At 38.5% G+C, this 27,889-nt stretch overlaps 1 protein-coding gene across 4 annotated transcripts in view; it reads right to left on the bottom strand.

The window, feature by feature from the left end:
- The window catches only part of MBNL3 (muscleblind like splicing regulator 3), a 136,561-nt gene that overhangs the window by 44,414 nt on the left and 64,258 nt on the right, over nucleotides 1-27,889 (bottom strand). The window lies entirely within an intron of this gene.

The following is a 27,889-nucleotide window of genomic DNA, read 5'->3' as shown; positions in this document are numbered from 1 at the left end:
CATATTAAAACAGAGGCAGATATGGAGGAGCATGGTTAATTCTAATGAACAAAATAATATATTCAGGGGAAATGGCGATTCATAGCAGCCCCGCATGACAGACTAGGTATAATACAGCAGTGGCAGTGGTGAACAGGAATCAGTTATGAGACACAGTCCTGAATTTGTTTTATTAAGATTTCAGGCTCTTTTGTTGGGATTATCAGAGTCAGAATTAGTAAGATCAGAGAGAAGGAAATTGTACTTCACTGGGGAAACTTGTATGTTTATAGACAACATGTCATAAAAACATTAAATGGTAAAGCTGGAAAGGCTCTTAGAAATCAGTCTGTGTAATATTCCTAAGAGAGGAGCCTCAGAAACTGAGCTTCCTTGTGAAATACTTGTAAGAAATGGCACACTCTGTTCCCCTCTTGGAGATGAACAGTCCACCAGAGCAGAGTAAAGGTTCCCTCTCACATGTCCTAAAGAAAGAAATCGGCCGGTTTTTAACTAAGAAACAGTTCAGTCACAGAAACCATTCCCCCTTTTTTTTTTTTTTCATAAGATACCCTGTAACATATCTCATTAGAGAATCCTTATGAAAATACTAATTTAATTCAACTTCCTCCTTTTAAAGCTCAAAGCAAGCCCCATGGCATTCAGTGAACTCCAAGGAACTGGATGGCCCGTTAAAATGACATTGAACATTTCTGTCCACATTTGATCTCCACACAGCTAACAAGATGGAGATTTTTCCTATGATGGCTACAAAGATCCCACAGTCAGCTCCCCAGCACCCCTGGCCAAAGTTGTAAGTTCTGCCAGAGCTTTCCAAATGGCTGCTGCGCTTTCTTCTTTTGTTTGAATGCTTCACTCAGGCAACTTTGGAAATCACAACCTCAAGCCTTCTCTCACTGGCTTTCCTACACTGTGACTTCTAACCCTTGAAACCATGCCAGTTACCTTTAGGTTTTCCATGACTTAAGGGTCTCTAGTGAGTTCTAACGGCACTAAAACTTGGGAAGTAAGAAGGTATTTGGCAATCCCTTCAATTCCTAAGGGTCTTAGTTGTGCACTAAACTTAAACCTTGCGGTTTCCACTTGGCAAAATTAAATTTCCTGTCTCGAAGTAAAAAGAAAGTTTCAAAGAAGAATTAAATGTAGACAAGTATCTTGCAAACTGAAGGGGAGTAAAAGGTGAGAAAGGCGCTGATTATTGTTTAGATTTAAACAATTTATCTTTGCAGAGCTCAGTATGCTGCTAAGAATAAATTAAATAATTACATCTCTAGAGTCAGCCACTACTCCTCCACCCAGAGGTTATATAAAGGACAAATATAGTTATTGATTTACCTATATATTTTTGAAATTAGAGGCACAGAGATGAAAATCAGTCCCTCTCTTGCTTTTTTTTTTCCCCCAAACGTAAGTTTTCTTTCAGATAAAGAAATTTAAAAGCATACCAAATGGCTGTTTACAGGGTCTTGCTAAACTCATAAGTAGAAATATTTCAAATAACAAATAGAGCCAAATGTACGCACTTTAAAATGAGCATTTTTCTCACGCTCCTACTCAACTACCTAATTAGTAACAAATATGAAGCTTCCAAGCAGAAAGGTTTACTGGGTGACACGGACTGCCATGAGAATACTCTGAGGCATGGATCAAGTCTACATTTCGTTCATGATAATATATTTTTATCACCAAAAGTCCTGCTGAAATATCCCTTTACACTAACTTGTTATTAAAACTGTAGGCATTTAAGAGTATCAGACAATCTCCAAAGAAAGCTCCAAATTCCAAATGCAGTGTGTATTTAAATGAAGTGGCTTTTTTTTTTTTTTGCCAAGTGATTCTTTATTAGGCCAAGTTGCTCTTTTTGTTCTGACATAAAAACAAGCAGTTTATTGATATAAATTCTTTCTCTTTAAAAATAAAGATCTCTTCTGCCTGGCCTGAATATCTACCAAATATACTGTTTCATCCAAAATGTATTTCAGAGATGTGAACAGACTTAGAAAACTTCTCGATGAAACTACTGAGACATTTTTAAAAGAAATGTTTTAAAATGATCTCTCAGTTTCACTTGGTAAATATGGCAACCTTGTTAAACTCACCTTTTGCTTTCAGTGAGCAGTTAATATTTGATGATGATGAAACTGTTCCTGGTATTTAAAGAACTAAACAAGGCCATCCACAAACAATGTAACTAGAAATGGGCTTGTTTAAAGAAGATAAAATGATAAGTGGAAGTTTTATGTTTTAAAATAAATCAATCCCTCAACCATAAAAGTCTCATAGCTTTACAGAGAAGTTGAAATAAGACCTCTGCCAGAGAATGCCTATCTCCACATCTAAAACAAAGTGAAGCAAAGGACAGCTAAAGTTAATTAGTTTTAAAAAAATCTATTAATTGTACTCCACAAGTCAGTTTAAGCAGTTAGAACAAGAATTATGGGGAGAACAGAACGCTTGTAAGGATGCAGTTATTTCTTAAAAACATAAACCCTCTAGAGCCCAACAAGGTTTCTGAGGTCTAGTCCCTGCCTTTTAATTAGCAGAATCCTTATTCTGGTGAGGGAAAAGTTAAATCTACTCTAGCTTCATTGTGCCTTTCCTGAAAATCAGAATAAAATTAGAAAACTTCAGAAAAAGTGTCTTGCCGAAAGAGTCCAGTGTTATGTGTCTCTTATACAAGGTAAACCAGATTTCATTCTAGAAGAATATTTGATCAAATGATACAATGAAGTAAACTAGGTCATGTAAAAAAAAATATATATATATCAGTGTGCTAATATTTCAGACTTATTCTTCTCCTGAAGATAACTGGAGCATTTAACGTTGTTTTATGTTTTACATTGATTATATATATATTAGACTCTGGCATATAAGGTCAAATGACCCCCTTCAGATGTGAACTAATTCTGACCTTTTGTGAGTGGGCCACAGAGTAATGGTATCTACAGGTTTAGCTCATGTTCCTTGGCATGTGACGATTATTGACACACATTTAGAGACCAGGTTGGGGCCCTTGTAAAATTATATATTTTCTATTAATTTCATGCAAGTAGTCGTAATAGCACAACTCATTTGCAGGCTTTAGTGAACGCTGTTTGGGTTTGCATCTTTTCCACGTCATGTCCTCTTGAATACCAGCTGACTTTGTAGTATATTTACCATATGTCAGACACTGTTCAAAGTGTTGTCGGTGCATTACCTCCCGGCATCTTCACAATATAACCCTACAAGCCAGTGCTCTACTGAAGAACGGAGGCACAGAGAGGTGAAGGAACACGCACAAGCTAACAGAAGTAAGGCAGCAGAGCTGGAATTTGAACAAGTACATGAGCGCTTCCCATCATCTCGGTGTGCTAAACTGAAGAATGAGCCTGTTCAAATATTTCCAATGTTCGGGTCACTATTTTCCCTCTAAGATTATAATAAAGATTACATACCAACTGGCTGTCAGCTATGTCCAAAAACTATTCAATAGGGAAATGTACGCCAAGTGGCCTGTTTTGTTAAGTACCTGGGCATCTTGGGTGACTTGAGAATGAGTAAGACAAGGTAACTGAATGTCCAGTGTTTTTTTTTTACACCACATCCACCTGAATAACTTTACTGTGTATTTACCATGTGCTGGGCACTGTTCAAATGGCTTTAAACACATTATTAAGTCTTTTATCCTAACCAAAGCAGAACAATTAGTACAGATATCTCATCTCTTAGCAGAGCTTTTTAGTAAATACACAGTAGGAATGTTGCCAGTTGGTCTGGAAGAAGCAGTGTCCTGGAATCAGGAGCTGGGTTATGAAAACTTAAGCACAAATGACCACGGTCTGACAAAAGTGACAGTCCTGAAAACCCCATGGACATAGAGAATGTATAGAAGTGGGGCTTGGTGAAAGGTTTGGTTGTGTGCCTTTTGGGACTATTATTATTGCCACCCTAAAAGAAGAATTAAAAACAAAAACATGGCAGGGCCATTTAGAAGCAGGTTTACTCAGACTACAAAAAGTGCTGAGTGCTGTAGGTTCAACACTATGACAAAGCAGAGAAAATCGCAAACAATGACAGAAGATTCAATTTATTGCAAAGAAGTACAAAGTGTTCTTCCGAAGCATTTCATTCCACAAAGAACACAGACAAATAAGAATTCACACACACCTCACAAAAGACATGCCACCAAAGGCTCAGTTTTAGTGGGGACCCGATTTTAATGACCAGAGAAAGTATAAACTTCGAGATGGTGCTACATGGGGTGATGATATGTGAACCTGGGAACTAGGATTTGATGTTTTCAGTGCTTCCACTCGGCCTGTTAGCAAGAGTTATGTTTATTTTCTTTTCTATATGGTCAATTTATTTTTGGTTAACTAAACATTATTCACAAAATAAGACTGAAGACTTCAAATGCAAATTAACATGGGGATACATCAGGTAAACATAAATATGATGTGAACATATCAATTCTATTCAATCTAACTTATCATTTAGGTTTTTCCACAGCTTTTAAAAGTCAAAATGCTCTAGATATTTGCTGATGATATATATAGTAGGGAATCTAGATCTTATAATAAGTGACGACACAATTGAATATGTAGAGTCCAAAAGGGTATTTATACTTTCAAAGACAATTTGATGGGGAAAATAATCATGATAAATAAAATCAATGGTGAAATGAATCTACTGTTTGCAATCAGGTCACTGGCAGTTCACACTCTGACTTCTAATGCATTTATTCCAAGACAAAGCAGGAATAAACCTAAATTTTTAATATGAATGTAGTATTTTACTAAGTATGAATGTAGTATTTTATTAGCAGAGGGCTAAACTGGGATTTAAGTGTCCTGGATTCTAATTACCTTTAGATCACGACTAAATTATTTTCCAAATCTGTTAATTAGTTTTTCTAGGAATAATTCCTGCTCCTACACGCTTCGTAACTACTTTGAAAGGACAAAGGGAAAAAGTGAAGCTTAGTATGCTTTGGATGTCAAATGCATTAAAAAAATTATATTTATTTTCTTCATTAGTTCATTACAACAGAGCTAAAATTGTTGCTGTGAATTTTTTCAAATTTGATAGATTACAAACTGTTTTACCATTTTATTTCCCCACAAAAAATAATGCATCATTATATGAGGAATCTTTGATTTTGTAATACAACTTATCTTGTGCCTAGGGAGGGAATTTCTATACACTGTTAAAAAACCAAGGACATTTCTCTTCTTAGAGCTGGAGACTGTTATACAGTTGCTGTCCCCCAGCTCACTGGTAATGGTAGGTGAAAGAGCAGAGGGTAAAGCAGCAGATCCAGGCTTTAATCTTATTCTTGGAAATAACTGAAAAGAGAAAGGAATTATTGCTCCCTTTACAACTGGCAATAAGCCAGTGCCTACTTAGAAGACAAGTTTATCTAGTCAAGAGGCACTTTTCTACTATTACAAGCTTCTTACTTTAAGATCTCACATAACACAAATTCACTATAGAATTATAGTGAATAAAACATTCAAAGTAATTTCTATCATATAAAAAAGTTTGGAGTGTCACTTTTTTTGGTTGGTACTTTTTTTTTTTAATTTTAATTTTTATTTTACTTTACAATACTGTTATTTTATTTTTGCCAAGACAGCTGTTCTATTTTATTTATGCTGTGCTAAGTTGCTTCAGTCGTGTCTGACTCTTTACGACCCCATGGACTGTCCTCCACAAGGCTCCTCTGTCCATGGGATTCTCCAGGCAAGAATACTGGAGTGGGTTGCCATTTCCTCCTCCAGGCGATCTTCCCAACCCAGGGATTGAACCCAGGTCTTCCGTGGCTCCTGCATTGCAGGCAGATTCTTTACCTTTGAGCCACTGGGGCCATCTATATCTTATTTATAACATATTAAAATAATAAAAAGAAATGAGGCAAGTCATTTTTTCCTAGAAAGTTAGGAGGATAAAGCAAAACAAATAACAGGCTATAAAAGATATTAATGGTGCTTAAAATACTAACACATAATTAATTATCACAAAGGGATTTTGAATATGATTCATCTAAGTTGGTAAAATAATAAAAATGAATCTCATTATATAACTGTTTCTAAATATTTCAACTAGTTTTTCATTTTTCTTGTTTTTCTTCTCAATAGGCCAACTGCTTAGAAGCCAAGAGCAACTCACATAAATGTGAAACACATTTGAACATATTTATTCATTTATTGAATATTCTCATTATACTGAATACTATATTGAATATATTTCTATTATAAAGAATATTATATACAAATGCATATTATATATGCCATATACATATCTAGACCCTTTTTGTCCCCACACTTGCTGCATATAAAATTTTGAAAGTCCACTTGTGGCAGCTAGTGACACCTACATTAGAGCTTTTGGAGTATAAAAAAGTCACAAATTCTTCCAAAGGGTTACAATAGACAAATGATTAAAAGCATCTTTTTCTTTTCGGTTTCATGCATTTACATACCAATGGTATTCTTGCCCAACTACCTGTGATGAGATGTTCCACGGAAAGTTTCCATGTGCTCCACAAAAAGAGGGTTCTATGGTGAAATATTTTTTGGGAAATGCTGAGTATAACAGAGTTGGACACAACTGAGCGACTGACCAGCAACAAAAGTAAATTGCTCTTTCGTGCAGTGCGTCTCATGCAGTATGTCTTCTCTCAGCTAATAAGCATTGTGGTGCTCCCTGGGGAGAATATAACTTTCCCAAAGATATATATCTTCCAGAACATGCGTCATTTTCTTTCCACCAGTTCTGAGTATAAACAATAAGCCAAGGATGAGGCCATTTGAAAAAAAGTGGAAAAAAAGAAAAAGCACTGAAGGAATAATAAGTGCTGAGAATTCTGAGACTGAGAGACATTATTCTTAGTTGATACTCTCCTGGACTGTTAGACAGTGAAAGTGAAAGCTAGTCACACAGTCGTGTCCTACTCTTTGCAATCCCAAGGACTGCAGCCTGCCCAGCTCCTCTGTCCATGGAATTCTCCAGGTAAGAATACTGGAGTGGGTTGTCATTTCCTTCTCCAGGGGATCTTCCCAACCCAGGGATTGAATCCAGGTCTCCGGCATTGCAGGCAGATTCTTTACCAACTGAGCCACTGGTTTCTCTAAACCAGTGGTCCTCAAATTCGAGTCTTCAGGAGGGCCTTTTGAAACAGACTGTCAGATTCACCTTCAAAGTTTGTGATTCAGCAGTTCTGGGTGGGGCCCAAGAATTTACATTTCTACCAAGTTCCCAGGTGAATGTGGTGCTGCCAGTCAGCCAACACTTTCCCAACACTGGGAACGCAGCTGTCTTATCCAACAATAGATTGAGCCATTTACTGAGCATTTTCTTATGTCACTGATAATTCAGTTTCTAAAAGGTCATATCAAAGGGCTTTTGATATCTTAATTCCACATCTCTGACCTCAGTAATGATGTTAGCAGTCGCATAAAAGAAGCCCAGTCCAGGTCATGCAAAAACAAGGATTGGACCTCTCAAAATTCTATTGTACTACTAACACATTCATTTTCTGTTTACAAACGTAGTGCAATTAGCTATGGAGATAAGTACTTAAGAGCTCTGTACTACGTTGCCTACATTTCTCTACAAATCTCCCCAGGGTGTGCTTTTGAAATGTTTGCTATGTACTCAAATTTAAGCAGACAGAAAGATTTTCTAGTAAAATCTCCTTGGCTCTCCAATAAACTAATACCTTTACTACACTGCAGAAACCACACTCATTCGAAAGCACTACTTCTCTTCACTCCCAGAAAAGGTATTTGGAAAAAAAAAAAAGATTAGCTCAAAGGAAGGAAATACTTTTCACATCAAACAAGCAAACAACCCAATGTTGACCACAGCATTTCAACATGGATAACCAAAAGGTAAAGTATTGATAGACTCCCAAACCTCAAAGCAAGCACCGAAGTTCATCGGTTGTACCCTGCAGTGATGCAGTAAGGAAACAGGACATCCCATAGGACACGTTCTTCTTTTCATTGTGAAGAAAATAAATACCTTGCTAAGGAGTTCCAAGTATTCGCTATTCTTTCCCGTCTGATTAAGAGTAGTCTCAGCAGCACGCAGTTTACTTCTGAGTATCACTGGCAGCTTATTTAAACTGAAGCCCCCAGTTTGCAATACCGTAATGCTTGTAATACATTGACATGTCAAAATTAAAAAAACACTCAAACACCTTAATAAGCTGCAAATAAGAAATTTGGAAATAGAATTAACCTCTTCCCTTGCCCTCTCACTAGATATACAACTACATTCTCCCAAAAAGGCTTGGAAATAACTTATAAGAAGGACCCATTTCCAAAAACACCATTATCATGGGCCTAAAGAATCAGAGTGATATAATGGGGAAGGTGGTGGCAATTACACCAAAAACTTCAAAAAGCTAGATAAGGTTAATCACTTCAGCTGGGCCTTAAGTGTAGCTCTGAGCTTTCTGATAACTACTGTAAAGAGGAAAATGTATTGAACTGCATTGTTCTTATTGCTCGATAAAAGAAAGTACACTGGTTAATAAGCACCTCTCTGTAAAAAGACTGCTGGATACTATGGAAGACACAAAGAGTAAGGCAGGGAACCTGCCTACAAGGAGTTTATATATCTTATCTCTCCTGCAATTGCAGGGGCCTGGGGACTGGCGGCTGCACTTTGCTGGAGCAGCTGTGAAGAGATACCCCACGTCCAAGGTAAGAGAAACCCAAGTAAGATGGTAAGTGTTGCAAGAGGGCATCAGCAGGCAGACACACTGAAACCATACTCACAGAAAACTAGTCAATCTAATCACAATAGGACCACAGACTTGTCTAACTCAATGAAACTTAGCCATGCCCGTGGGGCAACCCAAGACAGGCAGGTCATGGTGGAGAGGTCTGGCAGAATGTGGTCCACTGGAGAAGGGAATGGCAAACCACTTCAGTATTCTTGCCTTGAGAACCCCATGAACAGTATGAAAAGGCAAAATGACAGGATACTGAAAGAGGAACTCCCCAGGTCAGTAGGTGCCCAACACGCTACTGGAGATCAGTGGAAAAATAACTCCAGAAAGAATGAAGGGATGGAGCCAAAGCAAAAACAATACCCAGTTGTGGATGTGGCTGGTAATAGAAGCAAGATCCGATGCTGTAAAGAGCAATATTGCATAGGAACCTAGAATGTCAGGTCCATGAATCAAGGCAAATTGGAAGTGGTCAAACAGGAGATGGCAAGGGTGAACATCGACATTCTAGGAATCAGCAAACTGAATGGACTGGAATGGGGGAATTTAACTCAGATGACCATTATATCTACTACTGCATGCAGGAATCCCTCAAAAGAAATGGAGTAGCCATCATGGTCAACAAAAGAGTCTGAAAGGCAGTACTTGGATGCAATCTCAAAAACGACAGAATGATCTCCGTTCGTTTCCAAGTCACACCATTCAATATCATGGTAAAACAAGTCTATGCCCCAACCAGCAACACAGAAGAAGCTGAAGTTGGATGGTTCTATGAAGACCTACAAGATCTTTTAGAACTAACACCCAAAAAAGACGTCCTTTTCATTATAGGAGACTGGAATGCAAAAGTAGGAAGTCAAAAAACACCTGGAGTAACAGGCAAATTTGGCCTTGGAATGCGGACTGAAGCAGGGCAAAGACTAATAGAGCTTTGCCAAGAAAATGCACTGGTCATAGCAAACACCCTCTTCCAACAACACAAGAGAAGACTCTACACATGGACATCACCAGATGGTCAACACCGAAATCAGACTGATATAGTTTTGGAGTCAAAGATGGAGATGCTCTATACAGTCAACAAAAACAAGACCAGGAGCTTACTGTGGCTCAGATCATGAACTCCTTATTACCAAATTCAGACTTAAATTGAAGAAAGTAGGGAAAACCGCTAGACCATTCAGGTATGACCTAAATCAAATCCCTTATGATTATACAGTGGAAGTGAGAAATAGATTTAAGGGCCTAGATCTGATAGATAGAGTGCCTGATGAACTATGGAATGAGGTTCATGACATTGTACAGGAGACAGGGATCAAGACCATCCCCATGGAAAAGAAATGCAAAAGAGCAAAATGGCTGTCTGGGAGGCCTTACTAATAGCTGTGAAAAGAAGACAGGTGAAAAGCAAAGGAGAAAAGGAAAGATATAAGCATCTGAATGCAGAGTTCCAAAGAATAGCAAGGGGAGATAAGAAAGCCTTCTTCAGCGATCAAGGCAAAGAAATAGAGGAAAAGAACAGAATGGGAAAGACTAGAGATCTCTTCAAGAAAATTAGAGATACCAAGGGAACATTTCATGCAAAGATGGGCTCGACAAAGGACAGAAATGGTCTGGACCTAACAGAAGCAGAAGATATGAAGAAGAGGTGGCAAGAATACACAGAAGAACTATACAAAAAAGATCTTCATGACTCAGATAATCACAAGGGTGTGATCACTCACCTAGAGCCAGACATCCTAGAATGTGAAGTCAAGTGGGCCTTAGAAAGGATCACTACAAACAAAGCTAGTGGAAGTGATGGAATTCCAGTGGAGCTATTTCAAATCCTGAAAGATGATGCTGTGAAAGTGCTGCAACTCAATAAGCCAGCAAATTTGGAAAACTCAGCAGGGGCCACAGGACTGGAAAAGGTCAGTTTTCATTCCAATCCCAAAGAAAGGCAATGCCAAAGAATGCTCAAACTACCACACAACTGCACTCATCTCACATGCTAGTAAAGTAATGCTCAAAATTCTCCAAGCCAGGCTTCAACAGTATGTGAACCGTGAACTTCCAGATGTTCAAGCTGGTTTTCGAAAAGGCAGAGGAACCAGAGATCAAATTGCCAACATCCACTGGATCATGGGAAAAGGAAGAGAGTTTCAGAAAAACATCTATTTCTGCTTTATTAACTATGCCAAAGCCTTTGACTGTATGGATCACAATAAACTGTGGAAAATTCTGAAAGAGATGGGAATATCAGACCACCTGACTTGCCTCTTGAGAAACCTATATGCAGGTCAGGAAGTAACAGTTAGAACTGCACATGGAACAACAGACTGGTTCCAAATAGCAAAAGGAGTACATCAAGGCTGTATATTGTCACCCTGCTTATTTAACTTCTATGCAGAGTACATCATGAGAAATGCTGGACTGGAAGAAACACAAGCTGGAATCAAGATTGCTGGGAGAAATATCACTAACCTCAGATATGCAGATGACACCACCCTTATGGCAGAAAGTGAAGAGGAGCTAAAAAGCCTCTTGATGAAAGTGAAAGAGGAGAGTGAAAAAGTTGGCTTAAAGCTCAACACTCAGAAAACGAAGATCATGGCATCCGGTCCCATCACTTCATGGCAAATAGATGGGGAAACAGTAGAAACAGTGTCAGACTTTATTTTTGGGGGCTCCAAAATCACTGCAGATGGTGATTGCAGCCATGAAATTAAGACGCTTACTCCTTGGAAGAAAAGTTATGACCAACTTAGATAGCATATTGAAAAGCAGAGACATTACTTTGCCAACAAAGGTCCGTCTAGTCAAGGCTATGGTTTTTCCTGTGGTCATGTATGGAAGTGAGAGTTGGACTGTGAAGAAGGCAGAGCGCTGAAGAATTGATGCTTTTGAACTGTGGTGTTGGAGAAGACTCTTGAGAGTCCCTTGGACTGCAAGAAATCCAACCAGTCCATTCTGAAGGAGATCAGCCCTGGGATTTCTTTGGAAGGAATGATGCTGAAGCTGAAACTCCAGTACTTTGGCCACCTCATGTGAAGAGTTGACTCATTGGAAAAGACTCTGATGCTGGGAGGTATTGGGGGCAGGAGGAGAAGGGGATGACAGAGGATGAGATGGCTGGATGGCATCACTGACTCGATGGACGTGAGTCTGAGTGAACTCCGGGAATTGGTGATGGACAGGGAGGCCTGGCGTGCTGCGATTCGTGGGGTCGCAAAGAGTCAGACACAACTGAGCAACTGAACTTAACTGTGGACTGTTGCTGAAAGGGGCTCTAGCACTTGACAGTATGGGATATAAATCAAAGGAAGACAGTGGGATAGAAATCAAAGGTGGCTAAAAAGGGGTCTACAGATGGTATTGAGGAGGAGGAGAAATCTGATGGGGAGAACAAGACGTCTAAACCATAATTAATCACAGTTCTTCATTTTTGCTTCAAGGAAAGCCAAGGAGTTGATAATGGAGTTTATAATCTGTGATAAAATTGGCACAAATAATTCTCTCTCTGGGGGAGTCTTCCTTTCTCTATCACCCCCTCTTTCATTAGCATGTTATTTTATTCATTACACTTTCATTCTGGTTTTATTTCAAATACATTATTATTGGAGCTGAAGTATCTCAGAATGAAAAGCCTCTCTCAATAGATGAAAGAAAAGAAGAAAGTGAAGTCGCTCGGTTGTGTCCGACTCTTTGTGACCCCCATGGACTGTAGCCTACCAGGCTCCTCAGTCCATGGAAATTTTCCAGGCAAGAGTACTGGAGTGGGTTGCCATTTCCTTCTCCAGGGGATCTTCCTGACCCAGGGATCAAATCCGGGTCTCGAACATTTCAAGTAGACGCTTTACCGTCTGAGCCACCAGGGAAGTGATAAATAGATGTCTCCAAATTACTTTCTCTCTTTTTTCTCTACAGTCTCTGGCTAGGAAGTAATGTTATTTTCTTTTTTTTTCTTATGTGATTCTCTAGTGGTAGAATAGGCGATTTGAGGGAGGAATAGTGAAATGTGATGATTAAATTTTATCATGAATATTTCAGAGATGGAGTAAATGTAATGTGCCACCAGAGTGACACCTTTAGAAGTTGGGAAGAGTGAAAGAGAGTCTTGACTTCATCTTAGCTATCAGTTGCTTATTCAAATATGTGAGTTCCAATTATGAACATTATTATAAAATAAACTATTAATGACGTCAGCTGAATGCTGCTAAATACTTAAAACCATCTTAAGTTTTCTTCTTTCTTGAAACATTTTACTAAAAATTTCCCAGGTACTTTTCTTATTTTTGAACTAGAGTCAGTTGCCTAACCCTGAATCATGTCTTAATACACCCAAGGCCTCAGGATGTCTGTCCTGAAAAACTGAAATCACTATGTGAAATGGAGATGAAGATGGAGATGGTATAAGAGATTGAACTGACTGTACAAATATCAAGGTACAGCACATAAGCCTCGAAATCCCTTTGTAAAATTCCATCTTGACATTACTTTCACATTTCTTATTATTTCCCCATCTCTTTGAAAAAGCAGATTGCTTGGGACATTTATTTTAGAATGTCAATACATGGGCTAAGAATTTTTCTTTGCTTTTCCATGTTCAAACTCTTTGGACTTTTAAAAGATCACTGTACATTCAGAACAGTCTTTATTGATTAGACTTTAAATATATAGCTTTATTGGAATAGGCAGTTACCTTTTACACAAAACAATTTCCTGCAGATTTTGACCTTGTACCTGACTCAGAATGACCTTATTAGCGCTAATTGTGCTTCCAAGAATACCTTTATTTGCAAGGTAGCCATTTGCTGTGAAATTAAATTTCAAACATTTAAAGTTTGATGATTAGTGTGATAAGCTAGAAATATTCAAGCATCATTTGAAGGCAAAAAATGATGCTTGAATATTACTAGCTTATCACACTAATTACTTTAAGATATGTTACAGTGCTTAGTTGCTCAACAGTGTCCAACTCTTTGCAACCCCATGGACTGTAGCCTACCAGGCTCCTCTGTCCATGGTGATTCTCCAGGCAAGAATACTGGAGTGGGTTGCCATTTTCTTCTGGCCACTCAGCAATTTTTTTAAAAAAAATCCATATAGAGGGTAAAAACACTCAAAATGCAACATTTGGAGAGCATCCAATGTGCTTGGCCAAGGAACATTTCTATAATGCTAAGGGACAGAAATTCACAAAAATCAGCAATCGGCAGGCCATCAAATCTAGGTTAAAATTGGCTGAGTGAGGAATGTTGACACATGGGTGTACACAATTTTCATTCATATTCAGGTAAAAACTGAACTGGGAGTAGAAGTATAGACACACGTGGAGAGATGACTTGGCACCTTGCATGGGAGCCCATATTGGTTCTTCCTCTGTCAAACTGAGGCAACAAAGTAGGGGAATGTTTAATAAATGAATACATTTCAAGCTCCTAATATGTACTATGTTTGCTAGGCACAAAAGCTGTGGTGGTAAATGATATCATCTAATGTGAAACCTCCCAAAAATGTCTGAGAAATCTTCACTTCAAATGTGATGAAATCGGATATTGAGGTGAACACAACAGCAGTAGGCAGAAGTAACATTTTAACCCCCTCTTACTTAACCATGTTGACTTGAACACCATCTCAATCCCATCAGTGGCTTTTCCTTCCTGCTAATTCAAGTTCTTATCATTTCATTCCATCAATATGAAGGTTTTCTAGCTTCAGTAGGAGCTTTCTAAGCAGTTCCCCGGTCGCCAGTCTCTTTGGTTCTATCCACTCATCTTACATAGGCTGGTGATGCCATTTCTTTACTTAAAAATTGTCAGATTCGTCAGAGCTACAAAATCAAGTTCAAACTCCTCACTTTCTTTTAAGGGGAGGCTACTCCTCTACCAACATAAGATCTACACTTCAGAGGTTGACTTAACACTCAACTCCCCAAATCCATGCTACAGTTTTGCCTCCATCTTTGCTGAGGTTATCCTTTCTGCCTGGAATCTTTTCCCATCCCTCCTTCCAAGAATATCTCATATGGTACCACTTTCATGACTGTTTCTTTAACCATCGCAGCTGGGTGTAATTCCAGGCCCCCGCCTTCGCCCTTGGATTCTTTTCATGATTAGTTTGTACCTGGCTTATGGCACATAACACAAGCAGCTTCCTTTGTATTCGGTGCAGTCCTTGCCTAACAAGTAATAGGTTTCAATAAATATTTGCTGAATGAACAATTTCTTTGAGGAATTGGGTGTATATAGAACTCTTAATGGATTTAACAGGACTTTCAGCATCAAATGATCCCTAACATTTAAAATCCTTGTAGTAAACCATAATCAATAGTCCTACAAATTGAGTGCTGCTCCATGCGCTTGTATGAAGAGAAACAGAGGTAGTAAGATTCTCATGACTTGTTCAAGGCCAGGAGCCCTTTTTAGAGCTGTTATTACAAGGCAGCATTTTCTATGTTTATTCCATTGCTGATATCGTGATTCACATCAAACATTTCCATGGTTACATCTGTGGTTCACTGAAGAAAGAGGTATTTATGAAGACTACCTCTAAGGCATCTTTGAAAGACAAGACAATATTCCAAACCATATACAATGGAATATTATTCAGCCATGATAAAGAAGGAAATCCTTTTCTGGCAACATGCATGTACCTTGACAACTAGACACAGAAAGACAAATACTGTATCATTTCATTGACATGAGGAATATGAAAAAACCCAAACCCATAGAAATAGAGTAGAATGGAGGTTACCAGGGACAAGGGTGTAGGGAAAATAGGGAGATATGATCTAAGGGTACAAACTTCCAGTTATAAGATGAATATGTTCTGTGGATATAATGTACAGCATCATAGTGAACAGAGAGAGTGTTAGTCACTCACTCATGTTTGACTCTTTTGTGACCCCATGGACTATAGTCCTCCAGGCTCCTCTGACCACAGGATTCTCTGGGCAAAAATACTGGAGTGAGTTGCCATTTCCTCCTGAGGAGATCTTCCCAACCCAGGGATTGAACCCAGGTCTCCCGAATTGCAGGCAGATTCTTTACCATCTAAGCCACCAGGGAAGCCCATAGTGAACAAAACTGTATTATATATTTGATAGTTGCTAAGAGAGTAAGTCTTGAAATGTTCTACAAAAAGAGTAATTATATGAGGTGACAGAGGTGTTAACTAAGCATACTGTGGTAATCATTTCCTAATATATAGTTGTATCAAATCATGTTTTATACCTTAAACTTAACCAATGTTATAGGTCAATTATATCTCAATAAAGCTGGAAAAATCCTTTCTTTGTTGTAGTGCTAGCAGAATAAAAATAAAAATTTTTTTCAGTTGCTTGGAAGTTAAAATTGAATTTGCGTCCATATAGAATGCTTTTCTGGCTAAGAGAAAAAGTGAAATAACCAGGAAACTGAAAAAAAAAAAAAAAACACAAAACCCTCTAGAGATTATGTTTTTACAAACGTTGGTAAAAGATTTAAGTTTGTTTACCAAAGTTTACACTTATATGTGATAAGTATAAACATTAACAACAGAAAAACAACTTCTGGGATAGGTATTTAGCAAATGTTTTCAAACCACATAGAGTTTTTAAATATTCAAACTTCTCAAATGGTTACTTCAGGGTTACTATTTTTTTTTTCATAAATAGGATGAACAAAAATTTTAAGACAGTATGTGATCTTCAGACAATGTCATCTTAAAAATATAATCTCCAAAATGTATTTGGGATGGAATAAGAGATGATCAATACTACAATGCTGCCTACTCACTGTACCCAGACACATATAAAAGATGGGTGAAGTTTAAAGTCACAGAGAAAAAAGGTTTTCTGTTTGCATTTCTGCATGCTAAAGACAGAAACCAGAACCTTAGTTTTAACTACTTAGCAGGCAAATCATGCCTAACATACAGGTTACGTCTTAGTTCAGGAAATTCGTTCTATCACTGTGGATTCCATGTTTTCAAGCCACTGGATGGTTTTCAGTGTGGAAACTGCTTTCACTATCTACTTTGTACCCACAAGAACATGGGCAGAAGCAAAAGGCATATCTCTTTTCTACCAATTCCCACTGTGTAAATAAAAATTTGAGTTTCAACTACAATAAAATGTCCACTTACAACAGAAAAAAAATCCAACTGAAAGCATATACTGACATGCTTATGAACCAGTAACAGCTGCAATAATTGATGGATCCTATTGTTACGTCTACTTCACTAAACAGATTAGGCATGACACTAAGCCCTGGTGGCTCAGACAGTAAAGAATCTGCCTGCAATGCAGGAGACCCGGGTTCGATCCCTGGGTCAGGAAGATTCCCTGGAGAAGGGAATAGCAATCCACTCCAGGATACTTGCGTGGAGAATTCCACAGAGAGAGGAGCCTGGCGAGCTATAGTCTATGGGGTTGCAAAAGAGGTGGACATGACTTAGCAACTAAGCATATTATACAAACTCATCATGAATAATATTGGAAAAAATAATTTACTTGAACTCTAAACAACATGCTTAATCTAAATGGTGGAGATTATTTACAAAATAAAAGGTTGTAGAACAAATGGAACTGTTTACTGACTTTTAAGAAAACAGTATCAAGAAAGATAGGAAAAAGCATGAGTTAAACTTCTCATTACGTCTAGCAGTAAAACTGGACCCTGTGGTGATAACTGAATGCACAGTAATAAAAACACTGAAAACCTAAGCAGGGCTGCAAACCTGGATTAGACAGTAACAAGAACAAAAAACAGAAATTTAAGAAACCAAAGACTTATTATACAGTGGAGGAAATACAGAAAAAAAATGAAAAGATTATTTAGAAATAATGAGGAAAGAACAGCCAGCTAAAATTCCTCTGGAATATATAACCCTGTAGTTCAACAATCAAGTGGCAGGCTGAGACAGAGGAAAACAAGGCAACCTTGGGGATGTTACAATCAGAAAACTAATCTGTAAGGGCAAAAACAGCAGTGAGTAAATGATGTTATATGAGAAAAGTCATGTTCCTAGAAGAACTAATTGCTATTTCCAGATGCACAAAAGTATCTTGTGTCCACATTTCACAAAAATGTGAAGTAGAGAGAAAGTATTTGTAATGATTATACAGCTATGTGACATGAGAGAATTATTAAATGATAAAGTAAAATCAGACATCTATGTCCCTAACATATAAAGAGCTTCTTCCACACATGAGTTGACATACAGTAGACCGTGCTCAAACTTCAGATCTCTCATACTAAATGGGGTTCCTTAATGGTATCAAATTGTGGTTGAAAAATACCTTCCTGGCTATATCACAATTCCTTTCTTACTATGCAGCCAACTACAGCCTTGGCTGCAAACGGTAGTGAGAAATGATCTTGAGCTATGCTTCCATAAAACAACATTTTAAATTCATTGGATTAGATTCTGTGTTCCTTTACAGAACTGTATTTGACCCATAACAAGGCTGACCTGCCACTGCAATATTTTCAGCTGATCTGTGACAGGTCCCTAGCTGGCCAGTCCCTAGCTGGCCAGGACTTTGTACTAATGAGTGTATCTATAACGGCATCAGACATCAAAGAGTTTCTTGCAGTGAAGCTATATATGATCCACAGCCCATTACAATCCCTGATTCTGGCTAGCTAACTCAGTCCTGCAGGGTTGGGAGAGAAGGGTGGGCAAGTGAGTCGAGACAGCTCAGTGTTCTGACTCTCAGTGATTAAAAAAAGCACAGCATCCCTAAGTTAGATAACTTGCTCTAAAAATAAAACACCCTGGCCCTTCTTCCTTCTTGTTTTCAAAGTTAACAGCCAAAATGATTGTCAAAGAAATAAATAAAAGAACTTTAAAGTCTTCATCTAAATACTATATTGTGAAACAACAAATGAGGGAGATATTAGAAAAGGGAAAGATGACTTTTCCCCCTTTCTAAAGTAACAAAAAGTAAAGGAGAACCACACAATGTCAAAAGCAGGGCATCCCAATGTCACATGGGACAGTCTGACCATAAGCGCTGGATGCTTTTGGTTTAGTAAAACAATAGCCCAATGCTTGCTTTGACAGCACATAGTCTAAAATTGGAAAGATACAGAGACGATTAGCATGGCTCTCGCACAAGGATGACATGAAAATTTGTGAAGCGTTCCATATTTTTGAGCAGTATGTTTCTACATTTCCCCTCAGAATTAAAAGAATGCTGCAAAGGTCAAAAACAGAAACAAAATACAATAATCCCAAATGATGTTTTCTCTTATCTCCTCCTTCTCCGTGGGAAAAAAAGACTGAAATGACTGGAAGAACACTGCAGTTTTCAGGTTCTTTTGATTACTGCTTATGTGACCCTGGGCAAGGGACTCTCCCCTTCACTAGATCTGTAGTTTCCTATTTGTAAAGTGTAACAATCTCAACTGAATATTCTACATTCGCACTTTTTGATTTGCTAGGTTTGTGAAGCGCTGTTATGGGTATGAGTACTCGTTAACTATTTCAATTATCCGACTCATCTAGCTAGTTGAGGTGAGTTTCAGGATCAGCCACTGCATGGATTTCAGAGCTTTCTCATTACCACACCCAGAGTTTAAAAAAAGAAGAAAGAAAAGCGAAAAAACTAATACTCCACTGTATTTCTCAGCACCAAAAAACAGAAGGTGCCTGTGCAAGACTAAGAAAGTTCTTTTTAAAATGTTTAACTTTGAAATAATTTTATACTTACAGAGAAATTACAAAAATAGTACAGAGTACCCCTGGAGACCCTTAACTCAGATTCCTATAATGTCAATGACTTATACATCCATCATACATACCATAGTTATCAAAACCAGGAAATTAACTTTACTGTAATTCTATTAAGTAAAGTTCTATTAAGTAAGACCTTATTTGAATTTCACCAATTTTCCCTCTGATGTGCTTTCTCTGCTCCAGGATCCAATCCAGGATCCCACATCGTATTTGTCTGTCATGTTTATTTAATCTCCACTCTCCAACAGTTTCTCAGTCTTTCCTTGTCTTCCATGAGCTTGACACTTTGCTCGCTGGCTGCTTCTTCAGGTTGGCTCCAGGGTCCTGCTATCAGGCCCCTTCCTTTTCCAAGCACTTCCTTACTTTCTGGAAGCACAAGATGTCACAGATTCATATTTTTCCTGCCTCAGTCAGCATCAATCATTACTCCGAGGATTCCCTGGTTCCTTTAATGGAGAAAGGAATTTATTTGGTGAAAAGACATGCCTGGAATGCTTGTGGAGTGCCAGGATCTATTCCAAGCGCCTTAGGTGGGTCATCACACTTGAATGCTTAGGAACTCAGGTGTTAGTCGCACAGCTATGTCTGACTGCAATCCCATGGACTGTGGCCCACCAGGCTCTTCTGTCTATGGGATTCTCCAGGCAAGAATACTGGAGTGGGTAGCCATTCCCTTCTCCAGGGAATTCTCCCCAATCCAGGGATTGAACTGCATGGCGAATTCTTTCCCGTCTGAGCCACCACCACATCTGAACGCTCAGAAACTCAGGAGGTGGGTGCTAATAGGAACTTTGTTTTCACAGGGGAGGAAATTTTGGAACAGGCAGGGTGGGTACTTATCCAAGACCATACAGCTGGTGAAACCTGACCCATTGGTGTAAAAGCCTGAACAGGGTTAAGGAATAGAGTTGGCACGTGAAAAGTTTCTGGAATATAGTAGTCAATAGAAAGTGAAAGTGAAGTCGCTCAGTCGTGTCCAACTCTTTGGAACCCCATGGACTACAGTCCACCAGGCTCCTCTGTCCATGGGATTTCCGAGGCAAGAATACTGGAGTGAGTTGCCATTTCCTTCTCCAGGGGATCTTCCCAACCCAGGAATCGAACCCAGGTCTCCCACATTGCGGGCAGACGCTTTACCATCTGAGCCACCAGGGAAGCAAGCCCCAGTTAATAGAAGGTAGAGTTTATTACTATTATTATTATTACATGGTTCTCATAAACATAATTTCTGATGGCCTCATAGAATTTGAAAAATAATATTTTAATTTAAATATATATATAAAATATCATTCCTTCCTAAATTTTAAAAGCCTTTTGCATTGCATGGAACAAGTGAAATATATATATTTTTTAAAGAAACAGTTTTCATTAAATATTCAAAGGACATATACCAACATGGGAAGGGTTTCATTGGGTAATGGAATTACAGGTTAGGTTTCATAAGAATTTTTATCTCTATATTACAGTTTTCTAGAAAGTATATTTTTTTATCAGAAAAAAAATAACCATGATAACTGGTATATTTTTAAAAAGTCTATGATGGGAAAAGATCAGGCAGTATTTAGATATATTTTGATATTCTGGGAAAAATCTGAAGCTGACAGGAAGGATAAAGGGAGGGAGAGGTTGACTTTGTAGGATCAGCAAGTGGGAGTGAGAGAGGGAGAGAGGTCTACAAGAAGGCAAAAGGTAAGGCAAGGTTTATGCAGCAGACATACAATTCTATAAAGAGTGAAAGGAAATGCGTAATGTTGGTAGTGGTACTTGGGATGACATTTTATTACAGTTTATTACACTTTATTTTTATCTTCTTGTGTATGATTTTTAAATTTCTTTTGTATTTTTCCTTCCTTTATAAAGATGAATAACTTTCAAAATTGGGGGAAACTGTTCTTTATCATGAAAACAAAAGGCAGAAAGCCTGTTTCCTGATGCAGAAGTTAGAGGTGCTGGGGGAGGGTGGTGCTGACTCCAGCACAGGGGCCACCCCATAGGAGCAGGTGACAAGGTCAAGCACATCACAAAATGTCTTGGGCTTCCCATTCTCCAGGGTTCTGTGTTTCTGGTGGCCAGTTGCTGCTATTTCTCTCTTATGGTCCATTTTCTCATCCCTATCTTTCTGGACTGACTGTAAGTAGAGACTTCTAAGATGGATACTTTTCCACATTTTGACAGCTTGGATACTGGGTGACCCTTCAGTGTCAATGGTATGTTGAGGAGATGGTGAATAAATGAAGATATTTATCAATTTCCACAAAAGGAGAACTGATCACTTTATAGCAGAAAAGCCAGCAAACACCATCTTTAGCAGGTGATAAAGGTTACCATGCGAGAGGAGATACATCAAGTACCCTCAAATATGATATGCACATCATTTCTATGGTTTTCTTGCCAAAAAATGCACGACCTCAATCAAAATCATGACATTGCATTCGACAAACCCAAATTGAGAGGCATTCTATGAGATGAGTGACCAGTATTCAGCCAAAGTGCCAAGGTCATGTGGAAAGACTGAGGAACTGTCACAAATTGGGGAAGACTAAGGAGACATGATCACCAAACAGAATGTGGGGTCCTGGACTGAATTCTGGAGCCCAGAAAGGTCATTAGGAGGGAAATTTGTGAAATTCAAATAATGTCTCTAATTTACTTAATAGTATCGAACTAGAGTTATTTCCTGGTTTTGATAACTGTGCTATGTATGGTATGTAAGTTGTTGACATTACAGGAAGCTGGGTGAAGGGTATGCAGGAACTCCTTATACTATTTTTGAAACTTTTCTGTAAGTCTAAAATTACTTCAAAATAAAAACTTTAAAGTGAGGCTGAGCCATCCATATGTATTTACTTGGATGCTGATTCTAATTCCATTTTTCTTTCAAGAGAGATTTTTGAAATGTCCAAAATAGCATTGACTCTTACTGGTCAAAGATACTTCCTTTTTAACATCAGTAATGTAAGAAGATCCTTAAGTAAAATGTTACTTTCCTTGAGTCTCAGGATGACAGGTGGTGTCTATGTGTTCTTTCCAGTGCAGGCAGACCTCTCTGATCTGGCTCATAAATGGTTCTAAAACTTGCATAATTCAGAAACCCTTGGGATTATGTTGCTAGGAGTCTTCTGTTCCTGCTAAGTTCTCCCTGAGCAAACAGGGATGAGGTAAATGTTCAGTCAAAAATAATCAAATTTTAAATTGATGGAAACTGCTGTGACTACTGATAGTCGCACAGAATATACTGGTAACTCAGGACAAAGTTAACTCAGGACCTACAAGGATATATTCACATCCATATACCTATACAACTGGTTTCACTTGCCAAAATATTATCATTATGCTTGTGATCATATGCAATATTTGAAGACAGTGTGGCACTGTTTTCTGTTTTTCCTTGCTCAGTTTCCATCTTCTAGGAATGTATATAGGTTGACATGGCTGTCCTGTGACTATGCAGGCTGCTAAGGCCCCTGCCAGGAAATTTTTGTTAAAAAACTACACAAGGTGGTAAGTGGGGTGGGCAGATGTGATGGATGTTGACCCTTCATAATTAGATAATGACAGCACTTATATCCTTCCTGGATAACAAGTGGCAGATATCACACTGCTTCAAGTATAGAGGATAGAGAAGGCAATGGCACCCCACTCCAGTACTCTTGCCTGGAAAATCCCATGGACGGAGAAGCCTGGTAGGCTGCAGTCCATGGGGTCGCGAAGAGTCGGACACGACTGAGCGACTTTACTTTGACTTTTCACGTTCATGCACTGGAGAAGGAAATGGCAACCCACTCTAGTATTCCTGCCTAGAGAAACCCAGGGATGGGGGAGCCTGATGGGCTGCCGTCTATGGGGTCGCACAGAGTCGGACACAACTGAACCGACTTAGCAGAAGCAGCAGCAAGTATGGAGGAAGATAATATTGGCTATGAAAACAATCATAGATTTGGGGTTGGTATTTTCAGTGATGATCTTTTGTTAAAGTCAAGGGACAGTCACTAAAAATTCTAACCTAGATTAAATGTGAACTGTAATGTCAAGAATTTGGCACAGAATGGGTTAAGCAATACTTTATGAAATCAATTGTGCCAAGTGGACTAGGCAACTGAGTTATAAGAAAAACAGCTACATATCAACATGAAGTGAGACTCTTATGTAGCTGAAAATTAATCTATGGGCTGTGATGTCTAGATCTCTAACTGAAGATGGTGCAAGCTTCATCACTGAATACTCAACATTCATAGAGTGATAGGTCCAGCACTTCAGCACAATGCACAATTAGCCATCAAGCTTAACCTCCTTATTTTGCTAATATTCCCTCATTATGAGATGAGTATAGGATATTGTTAACTACTATGCCTATTATGAAGGCAAAGAACCATCATCATCTGGTAGAGTACTTAGTGCTAATGGAATCCTTATAAAAACCAAAAACCAAAAGCAGTCACCCAAAACTCATCAAGTGATTGCTTCAGTTATTTAACCACTGATGGAAGAATAAACAGTACACAGATACATTTCAAAAGTGTTTCAATCACAGAAACTCAAAGTGGGTAGTGAATGCTGCAGTAACCATCAAGGTATGTTATTTGTATATTGTAGATAGGGTAGAAGTACCACCCACTTAGGTCAACTGTTTTCATGCATATCATGGTATGGTTTTTGTGTATATCACGGATAAGGAATAATACAACAGGACTACAAAGCTTTTGTGCAGATATGGAACTGTAATGCATGTGCTATCTAAATGGCAAATTAATTTTTTAAAGGCATTGTATATTTGAAATTCTAAGATTTTCATTACAATTTGAGAATGTACAGATTATGTAAATCGTCTTTATCCTGTGTGTCTGGTCATCAAGATTTTAACATATGAAAAATTATTTTAAAAACACTGGATACAGTGAGTAAACAGTGTATTTAAATAATTAAGTGGCTTATTAGTATTCATTGGCCAGTATCTATGTAGTTTTTTTTTTTTTGCCATGTGATGCTTTATTATTTCAAGAAAGGTAAAAACGTAACTGAAGCACAAAAAGGATTTGTGTAGTGTTTGGAGAAGGTGCTATAACGGATCGAACATGTGAAAAGTGGTTTGCAAAGTTTCATGTTGGAGATTTCTTGCTGAACGATAATTCCTGACCAGGTAGATCAACTGAAGTTGATAGTGATCAATTATTGAGAACAATCCAGGTGGAAGATAGCCAACATACTCAAAATCTATGTAGTTTTTGAGCTAAACATTTTCCAAGCTTTAAAGTGATAGTGCAGTATTGCATTTTGTTAACAATCATGCTCCATATTACTTTTCTTCAAAATGTTTCCATTATGGCATTCTTTTGCCTTTAAATGGGGAAATCGATGTGAACTATATCAATGATTAGTAAGATCACACATCTCTTCCTGACAGATGCCTGAAAAGATAGAACTTACAAAGCCTGCAAGGAACTCTATTTGTAAGAGCAAGCCATAAAGACAGTGATACTTTGCTTGAGGATACGAGTATGGCCCTTTAAAACATGAATGTGTAGTTTTAAATAATAGAGCCTTAACTAACTAACTGTTTTGAAGAACTCCTAAAACAACAGTTTAGTTAATAGTAAGAAGGTAACTTTTCACTTAATTCACTTTTTGGGGGAGGAGGAGGGATGCCACTTGGCTAGTGGGATCTTCCCTGAGGAGGGACTGAATCTGGGGCTTTGACATGAAAGCACCAGGTCCTAACCACTGGACCGCCAGGGAAGTCCTTAATTCATTTTTATAGTGATACATGGTTTTTCATTTATGTCATCTTATTGGAATCTCAGCAATACTCATGGAAGTTAGGGAGAGAAGAATTATCCATGCATTAGAAATGAAGCAACTCAAGCTTTGTTGGAAACAGTAGTGGGGCTGGAACTTCTGAAACAAGATACGTAAAGTGCCTAGTGCAGTGGTGGACCCTCTATATGGACTGGCTAAAAGACATGTCCTACCTCCCCTACCCCCGAACTAGTCCAGTGCTCTTTTCTATTCAAGGCACTGCCCAGACCTTGATTTAAGTAATACATAAATGATTTAAATAATATGTAAAATAATTATAGATGAAACTTGAGTGAAAATGAAATGAAGAAAACAGAATAAGCCCTTGAGTCAGAATATCTGCTACAAAAAAGAGCAATTCAGACATTTTCAATGTTAGGAGTTGCCATTATCTTTATAACTAGTGCCCATTCTTGAACTGGAATGGTTTGAAACAAAAACGAGCCATCAAAACATAAGCAAAAGTAACTACTTAAATAGGATATCATGAAAAAATGTTTTCTGAATAAGTGATCATACAAAAGAATACATCTCTATTAGCCAATGCAGCCATAAATAAAAATGTTAATGAGATAAAATTGGTCTTGATGAAGTAAAACAGTATTAAGAAATTGAAAAGGTTCTTATTCATATTAGTTCATTTTAACATATTTTGAAAAAAAAATCTCAAATGTATCATAGCAAATCTTATTAGTTAAACGAGGAATCTACTACCATTTTTAACTCCTATGCTTTATTTATTTTTATTTTTTTTAATTTTTATTTTTACTTTATTTTACAATATTGTATTGGTTTTGCCATACATTGACATGAATCCGCCACGGGTGTACATGAGTTCCCAATCCTGAACCCCCTCCCACCTCCCACCCCATACCATCCCTGTATTGAACATAGAGTGGCGATTCGTTTTGTACATGCAAAGATGGGCTCGATAAAGGACAGAAATGGTAAGGACCTAACAGAAGCAGAAGATATGAAGAAGAGGTGGCAAGAATACACGAAAAGAACTGTACAAAAAAGATCTTCAAGACCCAGATAATCATGATGATGTGATCACTCATCTAGAGCCAGACATCCTGGAATGTGAAGTCAAGTGGGCCTTAGAAAGCATCACTACAAACAAAGCTAGTGGAGGTGATGGAATTCCAGTGGAGCTATTTCAAATCCTGAAAGATGATGCTGTGAAAGTGTTGCACTCCATATGCCAGCAAATTTGGAAAACTCAGCAGTGGCCACAGGACTGGAAAAGGTCAGTTTTCATTCCAATCCCAAAGAAAGGCAATGCCAAAGAATGCTCAAACTACCGCACAATTGCACTCATCTCACACGCTAGTAAAGTAATGCTCAAAATTCTCCAAGCCAGGCTTCAGCAATACGTGAACTGTGAACTCCCTGATGTTCAAGCTGGTTTTGGAAAAGGCAGAGGAACCAGAGATCAAATTGCCAACATCCACTGGATCATCAAAAAAGCAAGAGAGTTCCAGAAGAACATCTATTTCTGCTTTCTTGACTATGCCAAAGCCTTTGACTGTGTGGATCACAATAAACTGTGGAAAATTGTGAAAGAGATGGGAATATCAGACCACCTAAACTGCCTCTTGAGAAATCTGTATGCAGGTCAGGAAGCAACAGTTAGAACTGGACATGGAACAACAGACTGGTTCCAAATAGGAAAAGGAGTACATCAAGGCTGTATATTGTTACCCTGCTTATTTAACTTATATGCAGAGTACATCATAAGAAACGCTGGACTGGAAGAAACACAAGCTGGAATCAAGATTGCTGGGAGAAATATCAATAACCTCAGATATGCAGATGACATCACCCTTATGGCAGAAAGTGAAGAGGAGCTAAAAAGCCTCTTGATGAAAGTGAAAGAGGAGAGTGAAAAAGTTGGCTTAAAGCTCAACATTCAGAAAACGAAGATCATGGCATCCGGTCCCATCACTTCATGGGAAATAGATGGGGAAACAGTGGAAACAGTGTCAGACTTTATTTTTGGGGGCTCCAAAATCACTGCAGATGGTGACTGCAGCCATGAAATTAAAAGACGCTTACTCCTTGGAAGCAAAGTTATGACCAACCTAGATAGCATATTCAAAAGCAGAGACCTTTGCCAACAAAGGTCCGTCTAGTCAAGGCTATGGTTTTTCCTGTAGTCATGTATGGAAGTGAGAGTTGGACTGTGAAGAAGGCTGAGTGCTGAAGAATTGATGCTTTTGAACTGTGGTGTTGGAGAAGACTCTTGAGAGTCCCTTGGACTGCAAGGAGATCCAACTGGTCCATTCTGAAGGAGATCAGCCCTGGGATTTCTTTGGAAGGAATGATGCTGAAGCTGAAACTCCAGTACTTTGGCCACCTCATGGGAAGAGTTGACTCACTGGAAAAGACTCTGATGCTGGGAGGGATTGGGGGCAGGAGGAGAAGGGGACGACAGAGGATGAGATGGCTAGATGGCATCACTGACTCAATGGACGTGAGTCTGAGTGAACTCCGGGAGTTGGTGATGGACAGGGAGGCCTGGCGTGCTGTGATTCATGGGGTCGCAAAGAGTCGGACACGACTGAGCGACTGAACTGACTGACCCTTAATTTAAGGATAACTATGAATAAAACATGGAAATCGGTATATTTTTTGTTCTGTAATCATATATGTTCTATTCTATATAAT

The sequence above is a fragment of the Capra hircus genome (genome assembly GCF_001704415.2).
Source record: "Capra hircus breed San Clemente chromosome X unlocalized genomic scaffold, ASM170441v1, whole genome shotgun sequence".
Taxonomy (NCBI): domain Eukaryota; kingdom Metazoa; phylum Chordata; class Mammalia; order Artiodactyla; family Bovidae; genus Capra; species Capra hircus.
The sequence above is the reverse complement of the archived record's forward strand: the minus strand, read 5'-3'. Positions and strand labels throughout refer to the sequence as shown.